Source organism: Galeopterus variegatus, unplaced genomic scaffold (assembly GCF_000696425.1).
Source record: "Galeopterus variegatus unplaced genomic scaffold, G_variegatus-3.0.2 Scaffold565, whole genome shotgun sequence".
Classification (NCBI taxonomy): Eukaryota; Metazoa; Chordata; class Mammalia; order Dermoptera; family Cynocephalidae; genus Galeopterus; species Galeopterus variegatus.
In genome coordinates, this window is record NW_007726676.1 from 319,720 (window position 1) to 332,659 (window position 12,940).

Here is a 12,940-nt window from a genome sequence, read left to right on the forward strand (position 1 = left end):
TTTGCTTATGCAATTAGCAAAGATCTAAAAAAGTAAAGCACCCATTTGGTCACGAATCAGGGGAGATGGGTATATTGCTAGTGGGAATCCAAATTGGCACAGCTTTTCTAGGAGACTAGTGGACCATATGGATTTAAAAACTACAAAAATGTTCATATCCTTGACAAAGCAATTGCATGCCCCCAAAATTATCATGAATGTTTCCAAAGATTTAGCTGCAAAAATGGACATGGTAATATTATTTTTATTTATTTATTTATTTTTGCGCCAGCCGGTAGGGGATCCAAACCCTGTGCTCTAGCCAAATTGTAGTATTTTTTATAACAGTAAAACTTTGAAAACAATCTCAGTGTTCAATCTAATGGATTATTTAAATAACAATGGAATATTATACATCCATTACAAATGATGTAGAACAGTTTTCATCAAGGATAATCCATAGAACATTAATTTTCCAAATGTTACGTTATGGGATTCCATGATTAAGTAAGTTCGGCAAGGTGAACCAGGTTTCTCTACTAGAGTTATTGCAGCCTTTGCTATGATCTAGTATGCATCATTAATGTCTGAGAGGTTTTTACATTTTTAAATGGTTGAAGAAATAAAACAAAAACACGTGAATAAAACCAAACACATGAAGATTATGTGAAATTCAAATTCCAGTGTTCATATATAAAGTTTTATTGGAATGCAGTTAGTCCTACACATTTACATATTGTCCGTAGCTGCAGTCACCCTATGATAGCAGTTGAGTAGTTGTGACAGAGACTGCATGGCCCGCAAAGCCTAAAATATTTACCACCTGGTCCTTTATAGAAAAAAAATGTCAGCCTCGGCTTAAGGCTATCTACTGCTTATGTATTTCTTTCTTTCTTTCTCTCTTTTTTGTTTGGTAAGGGGATTGAAGTCCAGCTTTAAAAATAAGAAAGGTGTTGCTCATTGAATTGCATTTTTCAAATTTTTTTTTAAAATGTCTTTTGAAGACTTAAGTTTCGAAATTTTTGAACGTTAGTGGTCAGAACTAGTTTTTAGGGTTAAGCTTTTAGGTTTGTATATCTCCACTTAAAAATAATTTTTATTGTGAGTTCTAATTGATATTTAATCGGCAGTGCCTTAGAACACTTTTTCTTTGTCATTAGCCTCCTTTTTTTTTTTTTTTTCCCTAAAAGATGACTGGTAAGGGGATCTTAACCCTTGACTTGGCGTTGTCAGCACCATACTCTCCCAAGTGAGCTAACTGGCCGTCCCTATGTAGGGATCCGAGCCGTGGCCTTGGTGTTATCAGCACCACACTCTCCCGAGTGAGTCAGTGAGTCACGGGCTGGCCCTTAGCCTCCTTTCTTCTTTAATGATTTATAAACAAACATCTGAGAAGATGCCACTTTAAAGGCACCTGCGATCTTTTTGTAACGTGAGGATTCCTGTGAAGTGTGACCACTTTCACCTTCTCATTTGTCTGTAGGTAGGTAAGATGTTCAGATACTACTGGCAAGTATTCCGTTTATACTGCCTAAGACAATCCTCTGAAAAAGGACAGTACAGTCCCTTGGGTAGAGCCTCTGTAGAAAGATATTTTGTTTCCTCCTCTCTCCTCTGGTAATGGGTATTTTAGTGGAGACTCTAAGCAACCAAACCAGCTTTGGCTGCATAGATCAGGTTTACTCTGAGCTTAAATAATTGGAGGGCAAATCCAACACACCATCCATTCTTCTATACTTTCTATAAAAGTAAAAATCTTTATTAAATGCAACTAACACTAAACAAATCGTACACACAAGAACAGGGTATACAGGGCCACAGTTACTGCTTGATTTTGCTTATTCTGAGAGAGACCTTTATGTTGTTCTCAGGCTGTCTCAGGTGGAAGAACCATACCCCCTGGAGACTCAGAGCATGCAGGTTTTCTTCTGATACCAGCTCTAAACAACCATATTTACCTAGTGTTAGAAAAAGCTCGTCTTCTGTTAATCTTAGGAAAAACCTTAGGGTCTTATATCTTTTTTGCATCTTTACTAGCTGGAACCATCGATGTTGCAGAATTTCCCTATTTTCCTAAAGCAGCAGGATTCCAGCCCTTACTAACTCACCTTCAGTCCCCTGCATTTTGGAGTCTCATCTCTGTTGGAGTCTTTTCCCTAACCGCCCCATGGATTTTACACCCCTGCCAGGGCCAGACTCTTTACTCTCTTGCATATTTAAATACACGTTTGACAAACCGGAACAGCTCTAGAACAGACAGGGGTCTCCCCGTAGAGAAAGTGCTAATTGTTTATAGGTTCCTCAAGCTTTTTTTTTTTTTTTTTTTTACTTTCTAGGATGCACTTAGTAGTTTCATTATATTGTGTTTACACTATCCAGATTTCAGCTCCCATTTTCAAGGGAGCCATGGATAAGTGCATTTTAAATGACTTGTTTCTCCATCTTTCCGAGTTGAGATCAGCATTGATGTGCAGTCTCTGAAAATACATTTTCTTTTTCTAAGGAAATCAAAGTAACTTTTTAAAGGCCTGCAATCACCTTGTTTCTGTGTTGGTCTTAGGTAATCAGCTTTGAGTATCCTAAAAAGAATCATTTTCTGTTTTCACCATCCATTGAATATGAGTCGACCTCCAAGAAATTTACCTAACCTAATCAGCTTTTATGTATGTTTCAGTTATGTTTATTTTTATTATCAAAATTGATCATTTTTGTTTCACTTCAGAATCTTTTGAAGAAATATCTCGACACTTAAATCTATACTTTTTAAGTGTCTTCCAATTTAATATCTGAGATTTTATATGTACTTCAAAAGGCATTTAGAATGAGACTGTCTGAAGTTTACTTTTGAAACTTGAATTTATTTCATTTTCCTGGTGCTTTGGTGCCCCTCACCCCACCCTACCCCAATACAGTTTGAAATCTTCATACGACAATGTACACAGGAACACAATTGAAAAATCAACCCAACACACTTTGGGGAACTCAACTAACTAGAACAACATTGCTCATTTAAAAAAGTTGGAATAAGCCTCTCATCTTCTGGGGATAAAGGGATAGAGGGTAGGAGCGAAGGTAGGAGTGGGAGGCTAAGTAAATTGTAGAGATTTTCATGAGAAAGCATTACACTTAAGAGAAAAGAGGTATAAAGGCCAAGGATTCTATGCATTTACTCAGATGATGAAACATTGGTATTAATCATGGGAGGATGACTCAGTTTTTCTTTCTCAATATTATTTATTTGTTAATTGACAAACAAAAACTGTATATATTAGTGATGTACAACATGATGCTTTGAAATATGTAGACATTGTGGAATGGCCAAATCAGTCAGTTTTTAAAACAAAGATTTGGCCACTCATTCTTTTGGGCTCCAGTAGCACACACATTATAAAATTATCGCAATTTGTTTACTCTTGTCTTTTCAGCTAGGCTCTTAGTTTCTTGACTGTGTTACTTATCTGTGTGTAGCATCCCTACACCCCTCCTTTCCGGGCTCCAGTATCCTGTCTCACCCAGATACTAAGATTGGCCAAGCCAATGTTGGGAAACAAATGTTTTTGTCTACTACATTTGCTAATTTGGACTATGTAAGTCTGAAACTGCAAAAGGCCCTCTTTTCTGGCTACATGAAACAGGAGAGAAAAGGGTAATGTACAGAGGGGAGAGGAACTCAGATATGGAATTAGAGTGAGTTCTGAAGACATTATTCGAAGCCCTGGATACAGCTGTGCCTGAATTCCAGCTTCACCCCTGGACATCCCAGTTATGTTTGTAAATCAATTTTCTTTTTTGCTTCAGCTAGTTAAAGTTAGGCTTCTCTCACTTTCAACCAAGAATTCTGCCATAAATCTAGTACAAGTTTCTACCACAATGTTGGTGAAAAAATGTTTGTCAAAACAATAAAATAATAAAATGATTATTTTAAATCTTTGATTTCACATTTTTAAGTCTGTGGTATCTAATCTATTACAAGTCAAACAGCATTGCAATGTCTTATTGACCAATAGTCATTTTTAACCATTTTTCCAGAATGCGATGTGGGATGAGGGACTTAGGCGGTAACTTTATTTTATTTTACTTTTTTGGCAGCTGGCAGGTAAGGAGATCCAAACCCTTGACCTTGGTGTTACCAGCACCACACTCTCTCAAGTGAAGCTGGTAATTTTCGTGAACTATAGATTTCTTTCCCTAGACTTTTTTGTTCCTCTTAATATATTTGAGTTGTTTTAACTTGTTTATACCTACTCTGCTACTTAAGCAATATTTTCATTGTTTAAATTTTTAATCTCTGTTTTTTAGAAAATAACCCAAGAGCAAACTGGTTAAAAAAATAAATAAATCATGTTTACTACCATTAATTCACATATTGATAATATCTGTTCACTCCAAGGAGATTTACAAATTTTTAAATTTTTTTTTTAAAGCAGCCACTTTGTTCTTTAAGCTACTTAAATCTTTGGTAACATACATAATAACTGTATACATTTATGAAGTACATGTGATAATTTGATATATGTATACAGTGTGTAATGATTAAATAAGGGTAATTGGGATATCTATCACATCATAAATTTATTATTTCTTTGTGTTGGGAACTTTCCTAATGCCTTCTGGCTACTTTAAAATATATGATAAGTTATTGTTAACTATAGTCACCCTACTGTGCTATCAAACACTAGAACTTAATCCTTCCCTTTATTTGTATTTTTGTTCTCATTAACCAACCTTTCTTCATCCTCCTCTCCCCCTACTCAGCCTCTGGTAACCACAATTCTACTCTCTACCTCCAAGAGATCTATAAGCTATTTAAAATTTTTTTCCAGTCAGAGATACTACTTTGCCTATTTATGAACATTTACTACATTTTTTATTGGGTATTTCTCTTACCTTTAGACAGCTTTAATAGGTTTTCATCAAAAAGAAAAACCCCAAATTCCTAGTAGGCTGATCAATTTTTATAGCATATTCCCAAAAAGAACAAAAAACTTTTTGGAAATCAGACTGTAAAAACATTGTCTAGATTATGACTCATTAATTTTCTATAGAGAAAAGACTGGAAGTAACCTAAATGTCCATCATAGAGGTTCAGTTAAATTATGACAAATCTATAAAACGAAACAAAATTTGCTGTTAAAATGAATGAGGTAGAATGTATGAGTGTACTTTAAAAAGTTCCATGAGTCCTGGACATTCTTTTTTAAGGTATTAATCCCTTTGTAAATTTCTTCCTCCATATCCTGGATTTTTTTCTCATTTCATTAGGTTATCTGAGTCTTCTTGTATCTCAGTGAGTTTCCTTAAGATTGTTGCTTGGATTCATTTTCAGTAATTTCAAGGGTTTTCTGCTCTATAGGATCTGGTATTTGAGAATTACTGTATTATTTTGGTGGTTCATATTTTCTTGGATTTTCATATTTCTCATATCTCTACATTGATGTCTGCTCATCTGATAGAGCAGTTGCTTCTTCTATTACTCTGGAGTCCTCTTCTTTTTCTGGTCTCTGCTGGTGACTCTCCTTGTGTCAATGCAGTCGAGTGTCTGGCGGGCCACCTACACAGTGGCTGTGGCTGCTGCTGTGTGGTTGAGCCATTTTTTTGGCAGCCGCAGCTCTGGCAGTGGCTGTTGTGGGCTACCTGCATGGAAGTGGTGTTTTCGTTGTGCTCCTTGCCTGCTTCTGGGTGGAGGGAGCAGCTGCCCTTGGCTTCTGTCTAGGCCCCTGCGCATGCTCTGCTGGCTTGCCTGCTTCCAGGCAGAGGGGGTGGAAAATACATTACTTTTAAAATGTAAAATTCCAATAATTAAGAGCAGTAATTTTAACCTTCACTTTAAATAGATGAACATTGTTTGTTAAGGTGGGAGAGTCATTGCTGGCTGAAAGCTTGCAAAACCATAATTAGAAATACCATTTCCCACCAAATCTGTCTGCTTCTATATGATATGTGACTGACTTCTGATAATGCTGGTTGAATTGAATAAAGAGTACATTATAGAAAATGGAGCAAGAGGGGCTGGCAAGTTAGCTCAGTTGGTTAGAGTGCAGCCTTATAACACCAGGATCATGGGTTCAGATTCCATACTGACAGGCTACCAAAAAAAAAAAAAAAATGGATCAAGAAACAACCAAAAGTAGAAAAGCATAAAGAATCACAGAAGAAAGGGGGAAATATCATAATATTAATAATATTAAAGAAGTCCAGATAAAGGATGGGCTGGTGAGAATTTTTGGTCTATACTAAGAAAACAAAAAAAATAAAAAATTGGGAAATGTACTAAGCTCAGAGAAATTTAGAGGTCAGCAACAGAAAAATGGTGAGGCAGGTCAAGCAATTTCTGGGGACCAAATGGTAGAAGGCAACCCACTGGAGGAAGAAGAATAAGACTTTCTCTCATGGGAGTCTATTGTAGACTCTGCAGGAACAGGGTTGTACCTTCCAAGCCAAAATTTGCTTGAGATGTTAAGATGATGCCACACACGCAACCCAAGAGGACGTAACAGGGGTTGTTACTTACATAATGAATTTTCTCAGATTAGTAGGGCAGTCCTCCCAAGATTGTCCAAAATGGCCTGAGAGAGCAAGGAAAGGAGATGGGTTTTGGGGGGTTTTATTGTGGCCAGGCGGTAGGGCCAGCATGAGGCTTCCTGAAGGCAGGCAGGGCTTAAGAAGTTTGAACTTCCTGCCAAAGAAGGAAGCCCCTGGAGCTTTCTATGAGCTTGCCCAGATGTGCAGCACAAGAGGAAAGGGGAGGGGTGAGGCTTAAAAACCATCAGAAGTCAAATATCAAGAAATGCGCTCTATTACACAAGTCCCAATCAATGCAAAATCATTTTCCAGTATTCCATTTCCACATGAAGAAGACAGAAATTAGAAAGAAAATTAAGAATTCCACTGCCCTATATTTTAAGACTGGTAAAGAGGGAGTACTGCACTGGAGAGAAAACAATATCGAATAGACACAAGTAAAGTGTGAATATGGCATGATAAGGATGACCAACTGGATTAAAAATGCCCATCTCAAAGATGATTTAAAGAGTAAATGAATTTACAGGCAAGATTGCTAAAGTGTCAGAGAGCAGCTACAGAATTAAAAGTGGTAAGACAAAGATGGGAACTCATGGGAAAAATGTTTTGTACAAAAAAGACTTCATATCAGTTTTACATTTTTTATTCATGCCCATTTTACTTGGCAAAATATTTGAGGTGATATGACCAAAATAAAGGCAGAAGTAGAAAATATATCATAAATAGAGCAAGAAGAAAAATATGATCCATGTAAGAGAAGGATATGGAGTTAGATACAGAAATTCAACAAGAAGGCAGTCAGTACAGTACCCCAGAGCTCAGGCTTTGAAACAAGGTAGCTGGGTTTCAAATCTCTCCTTCCAGCCACTTCCTCACTGAGCAACCTTGAGTAAATAAGTGACTTAGTTTCTGTAAGTCTTAGCTATCTCTGAAAAATGGAGATAATACTGTGACTTATAGAGTTGTTGTAATGATTAAATGAGGTATTATGTATGAGGGTACTTCAAAAAGTTTGTGGAAAAGTAGAATTGGAATATAATATGAATCTCTCCATGAACTTTTTGAAGTACCCTCATATAATCTTCTGAGCATGGGGCCTGGCGGTTCACCCAATGTTGGTATTAATATACTAATATCAAAAGACTTTGAGAGATGCACATTGTCTGTGTAATTGGTCCTTTCTAGCTGACTGGCTGCCCTGGCTGCCACATCTTGGATACTCAAGGCAGGTGATCAACTTCAGGTGGGCCCAACAAGCTGCCATGTTCAGTAATAACAAAAAGAATTATTAGACTACAAAGGAGTTGGCATTAGTGTTCTTGAAATGAATCTCAGGTTGTCGGATTTCGCCAAGATTGTTAACAACATAGGAATCCCGTGCGGGAATTGTTAGCTGTTCCAGGAAACAATTTTTGTGCAAGGAGGTAGGTGTGGCCAGTTCAGTGCTGTCCCCTTAAATCTAATTGGCCTGAAAGCAGGAAGGTGTGCCTGTGTGGTGACAGGAGCTTGGTCTGCTAAGGTTGCAGAAGAAGCCAAGAACTTTGAAACTGAATATCATCCACTCTAGACTTGGGAGTTATACGAAAATTACAGATCCAGGCACCTGGAACCTCAACCCGGACACACCACCGATGTGTATTATTGCGCAAATGAGACCATGCACGGTGTGGAGTTTGACTGTATACCTACCTGATGTCAGGGGAGCGGTACTGGTTTGCGACATGCCCTCAAACTTTCTATTCAAGCCAGTGTATGTTTCCAGGTTTGGTGTGATTTTTGCTGGTGCACAGAAGAACGTTGGCTCTGCTAGGGTCACCGTGATGATCATCAGCAAGCATGTGCTGGGGTTCGCCCTCAGAGAGAGCCCTTCAGTCCTGGAATACAAACTGCACGTTGGAAAGAACTCCTTGTACAACACGCTTCTGTGTTTCAGCAACGGTGTGTCATGGGCTTGGTCCTGGAGTGGATTAAGAACAATAGCAGGGAAGCAGCCATGGAGAAGCTGTGCTCCATCAAATCTCAAATGATTTATGAAATTACTGCTAATTCTCAAGGATTCTATGTATGTCCACTGGAGTTCCCAAACAGAAGCAAGATGAACATTCCATTCGGCATTGGAAATGCTAAAGGAGGTTTTATTAATGCTTTAGAAAAAAAAAGATTTCTCAGTAAAGTCTTGAACTCAGTATGATCTCCTTGGAAGGGAACAGGTCTGTGGAAGGCATCTGGGCCTCTCTGTATAATGCAGTCACAATCAAAGATGTCCAGAATCTGGCCCTCTCATGAACATTTTTTTGGAGATGCATCAGCTATGAACACGTCCTAACACGTCTGCCCTTGAACAACGTACAAAATTTAAAGTAACTTGAGAATGGCTACAAAAACTTAACACACATGGTATTTTTCTCAAATGAATATGCTTATTACAGATTCTTCTTTTTTCAAACAGAACAGTAAACCTCCATAGCTCTGCAAAGCTGGTGAAACCTAATGGCTATCTATTCTAACTTGAACTGTGGAAGCATTTTAAGAATCTTCCTGTTGCTTATTCCAGCTTATTTTGTCTTTGCTGCTACTTTTCCTAGCTAGATCTCAGTGTTCCAACTTGTCTATGGACTTAATTATGCAAGTTGGGATTACCTATTTCTGGAGTCACAGGAACACACAGCGTGGAGGGTAGATGGGGCCCTCTACGTGCTGAATCTAGATTCTAGATTTTAAAAAGCAGCAGGGTCCCCTGGGTTCCTCAGCTGGTGACTAAGATCAGCATTGACCATTTGGTGAGCATTTAGGAATTCCAAGCAAAAGAGCAAAGTGTATATCTTTATACATCTATTCTCACACAGAGACAAAACTGACATCCTATGTATGTTTATATAGTAAGTTTTGTTTTTAATACTATAGTTTATTTCTCTACGCATTTACATTTCTAGTAATACAGTTCTCATTGATATATGTAGAGAATTTTAGAATTTGTTAAGTCCTTGACCTTGTGCATCATATATTACATCAGCAACAGTTGTGTCCCCCTCTCCAGCCCTCCCCTCCCTCCTTTTAAGCTGCTTCACATAAAAGATCTAGAAGTTCCGCAATTCACTTTTGCTCTCCTTTCAATAGGTAGAAGAGAAGGTTGGTTGGTTTATTCTGTTTTTTAATTATGCCATTAAACTAAAAATCTCTGTTAAACTCCCTTATCCTCTGTTCACTTGACGGTTTTCTCTGTAGTGTTTGACCAGAGTGCTTCTGTGAGTTCCAGAAGATCTTTGTTGAAGAGTCTTATTCCCTACTGTTGATCTGCTGTCGGTATTTTTTTTTAATCTTTTTGGGTGGCTGGCCAGTACTGGGATCCAAACCCTTGACCTTGGTGTTACAAGGTGGTGCTCTAAACAACTGAGCTAACTGGCCAATATTTTGTCAATTTTTTATGTTGAATATGCGAAGAATATTGAAGTCCTAAAACATCTAAAACAATAGTAGATTCTGAGATTACTTGGCAAAAAAAGGGAGGGGAAGGGGGCTGCTCTTCTCCAAGCATACATTATCTCATTTAACCCTTCCAAGAACCCTGCAAGGCAGGTGCCACTACTATCTCCACTTTACGGATGCTGAGTAGAGACACAGAGGTGTTACATTTCTTGTCCAAGGCAGGCATTGGAGTTGGTGTCCAAGTACAGGTCTGTGTGGCTCCGAAGCCTCATGGGCTGTGCTGCACCAAGCTGCTTTTCTTTGTTACTCATTTTTTTTCTTCTTTGTTACTCACTAATAGATATTGTTTGTAAAGTGGGAGAAGAGAGGAAGAACAATGAATCTTAGGAAGAATGGAAATGTGGAAGTGTACAAATGTGTAGGAGTCAGAAGAATGGAACCAAAATATAAAATACATTTGCGAATAAAAAAAAAACAAAAAAAACAGATGATGAGAAAATAATGGCCATATGGATATTGTGTTAAAAAATTATGCAGTATTTGCAGAAAATTTCTTGGTTGGGTGGGGGGGAAATTGTATGTAAATGTGTAACATGTGAAGATTGCTTTTTGTAATTAAAACCTGTGAGAAAGAGATATGAAATTGACTTGGTGAAATAAAAAGTACTTTAAAAGATAGTGTTTACTGAGAATGTTCTAACTAAAGCAGTTTTTATGGCTGTAATCTTTTAACTTTTTTTTTTTTTAAGGCAAAGGAAGACGCACAGTAAATGGAAAGAATGCACTTTCTATTGCCCACTTCTTTGTCACTGTTGATTGATTGATTGATTGATTGGTTGATTGTCTTTTCCTTTCAAATGGCTGTTCTAAGACAGTCGCAGAACACTACAGTATTCTTTGAGTGTACACACAAAGTTTATTATGCCTCTGGCAACCACTCCCAATTCCCGTTTTTCAACGGTTTATGATATTCCATGAATCTCATAGATTGCCACAGTACTCACTTTAAATTCCTAAACATTTAGTTTCTGAAAAGCCACAATATCTGGCATTGAGGAGTAAGGAAGAGAAGGTGAAGAGAACATCACAACATGAAACCAGCAATCGTGTATGATTCCAGGTTAATGCAAAGAGCAGTCAGATAGCAAAGTCCAAGAAAACAAGCCTCTGGGGTCCACTTCTGTCCTCTGACTGGTTCATGTGCCTTTTCTAATGCTCAATGAAACATAACTCAGCCCTCTCTCTATTCTCCACAGAGTTCACTTTGTACCAAAAATCGAACAGATATCGTACTCCACGGTAATATGACCTCTCCATAAAGAGTTTTTATCACTTGGAGTCTATAGCCAAGGCTGGAGGCCAGAGGAAAAATAATAATCAGAACCTATCCACCTGGGCTCTGTGGTTCCAAAGGCTTCCTGCTTGTTTTTGTAAACTGAATGCAGCCTTATACAGAATAGATTTAAATTTCCAATTTGGAATAAAAAAGACGAAAAGAAATAGGCCTAACGTCTCTCAGAAGACACCATGGTAATCAATTCATTAAGCTGGGCACTCCACTTGTCTGGTTTCTACAATCAGAGAGTAATGATTTGTAAGACTAGACTTTGGCTATGACTTCAAAACAAGTAAGTGTTATAATCAGCTGAGATACTGTTTTCCTCCACGATGACGACGAATGAGTAATTCTGAACCTTACGGGAGAGTATATTTTCTAGAGGATTTTTGGTTATGGTTCTTTTCTTACTCTGTATCAAAACAGCCTTATGGTGACTCTCAGGAACTAGTATCAAGAAAGGCTATTCCATGTAATATGCAGTGCCTTTGGGTTACTCCAAACTCTCCTCTTTAGTTCCAGGAGCAATAATGATGATGTGTCATTGCTGTCATGGGTACACTCCATACAATCACACAGGGCCACACTCAGAAGGACCCCTGCTGGGCTTATTGCTCTGCTGTCACTGCCTGAAAATTATTAATAATTTTGAACAAGGGGCTCTGTGTTTTCATTTTGCACTAGGTCCTGCAAATTATGTAGCTGGCTCTGATGGTCATATTTGAGTTCAGATACCAACTTGCTTATAGATCAGTGATGCCAACCAGGTATTTTATAACTTCACAGCTGTGAAAACCACTAGACTTGGAGTTAGAAGGGAAGAAAAATTAACAATTTAAAAAACCCTGTGTGGCCAGTGTAACTTAGGTACTTTAGGGGTGCAATCTTATTTAGTCCTGAACAATCCCTCAAGACAGGTATTATTATCCACATTTCAGTGATGAGGAAAACAAGGCTCAGAAAGATTAATGTGCATATACACTCCAAAAGGTAACACTGCAAATTATGTGAATTGATTACAAATATGTTTAAAACATAAATATAAATAATACTATAAGGCTTTCAGAATAACAGTGTGAGAGGGTACCCTTTTATAATTACTTTTCCTGAAGCCCACTAAAATGAAGAGGACTGGCCAGTTATGTCAGTTGATTAGAGTGCAGTGTTATAACACCATGGTCAAGGGTTCAGATTCCTGTACCAGCCAGCCACCAAAAAAATAAAATGAACAAAGAGAATCAAAAACAGAGAAAGAAACTTTGCTGACAGTGCAACTAGGAAATAGCTATGGCTTCACACAAGTCTATGATGAGTATCAGTTAGGTGCAATTACATTGGGACCACACTGAAGGAGGAAGCCTAACAGCAACACTTGCTTCCTCTCCCCAGGGCAGGCAGGGTGCAGAATTTAAGCCATTTCAGACAGATGTTACTAAAAACCCTTACTCTGAAGTGACAAAGACTATGAGTGTGGCTGGGCCATAGGGAAAATGGGGCTATTTCCACAGTGAAAATGGCTGGTGAGGTAGAGGGAATATACTCAAAAACAACTTACTTGAAATTAAACCACTGGTTGTCTCTACTCACTGACAACACTGTCTCCCTAAATACCTGTAGCTACACAACCAAGTAGAGCATCTGCATCACCAAAATCCCAGCTCAAGTTCATTATATCAT

General features: G+C 38.0%; 1 pseudogene; it reads left to right on the plus strand.

The window, feature by feature from the left end:
- The first annotated feature begins 4,009 nt into the window (after positions 1-4,009).
- On the plus strand, positions 4,010-8,816 carry LOC103588387 (annotated as a pseudogene).
- Positions 8,817-12,940: the final 4,124 nt, after the last annotated feature.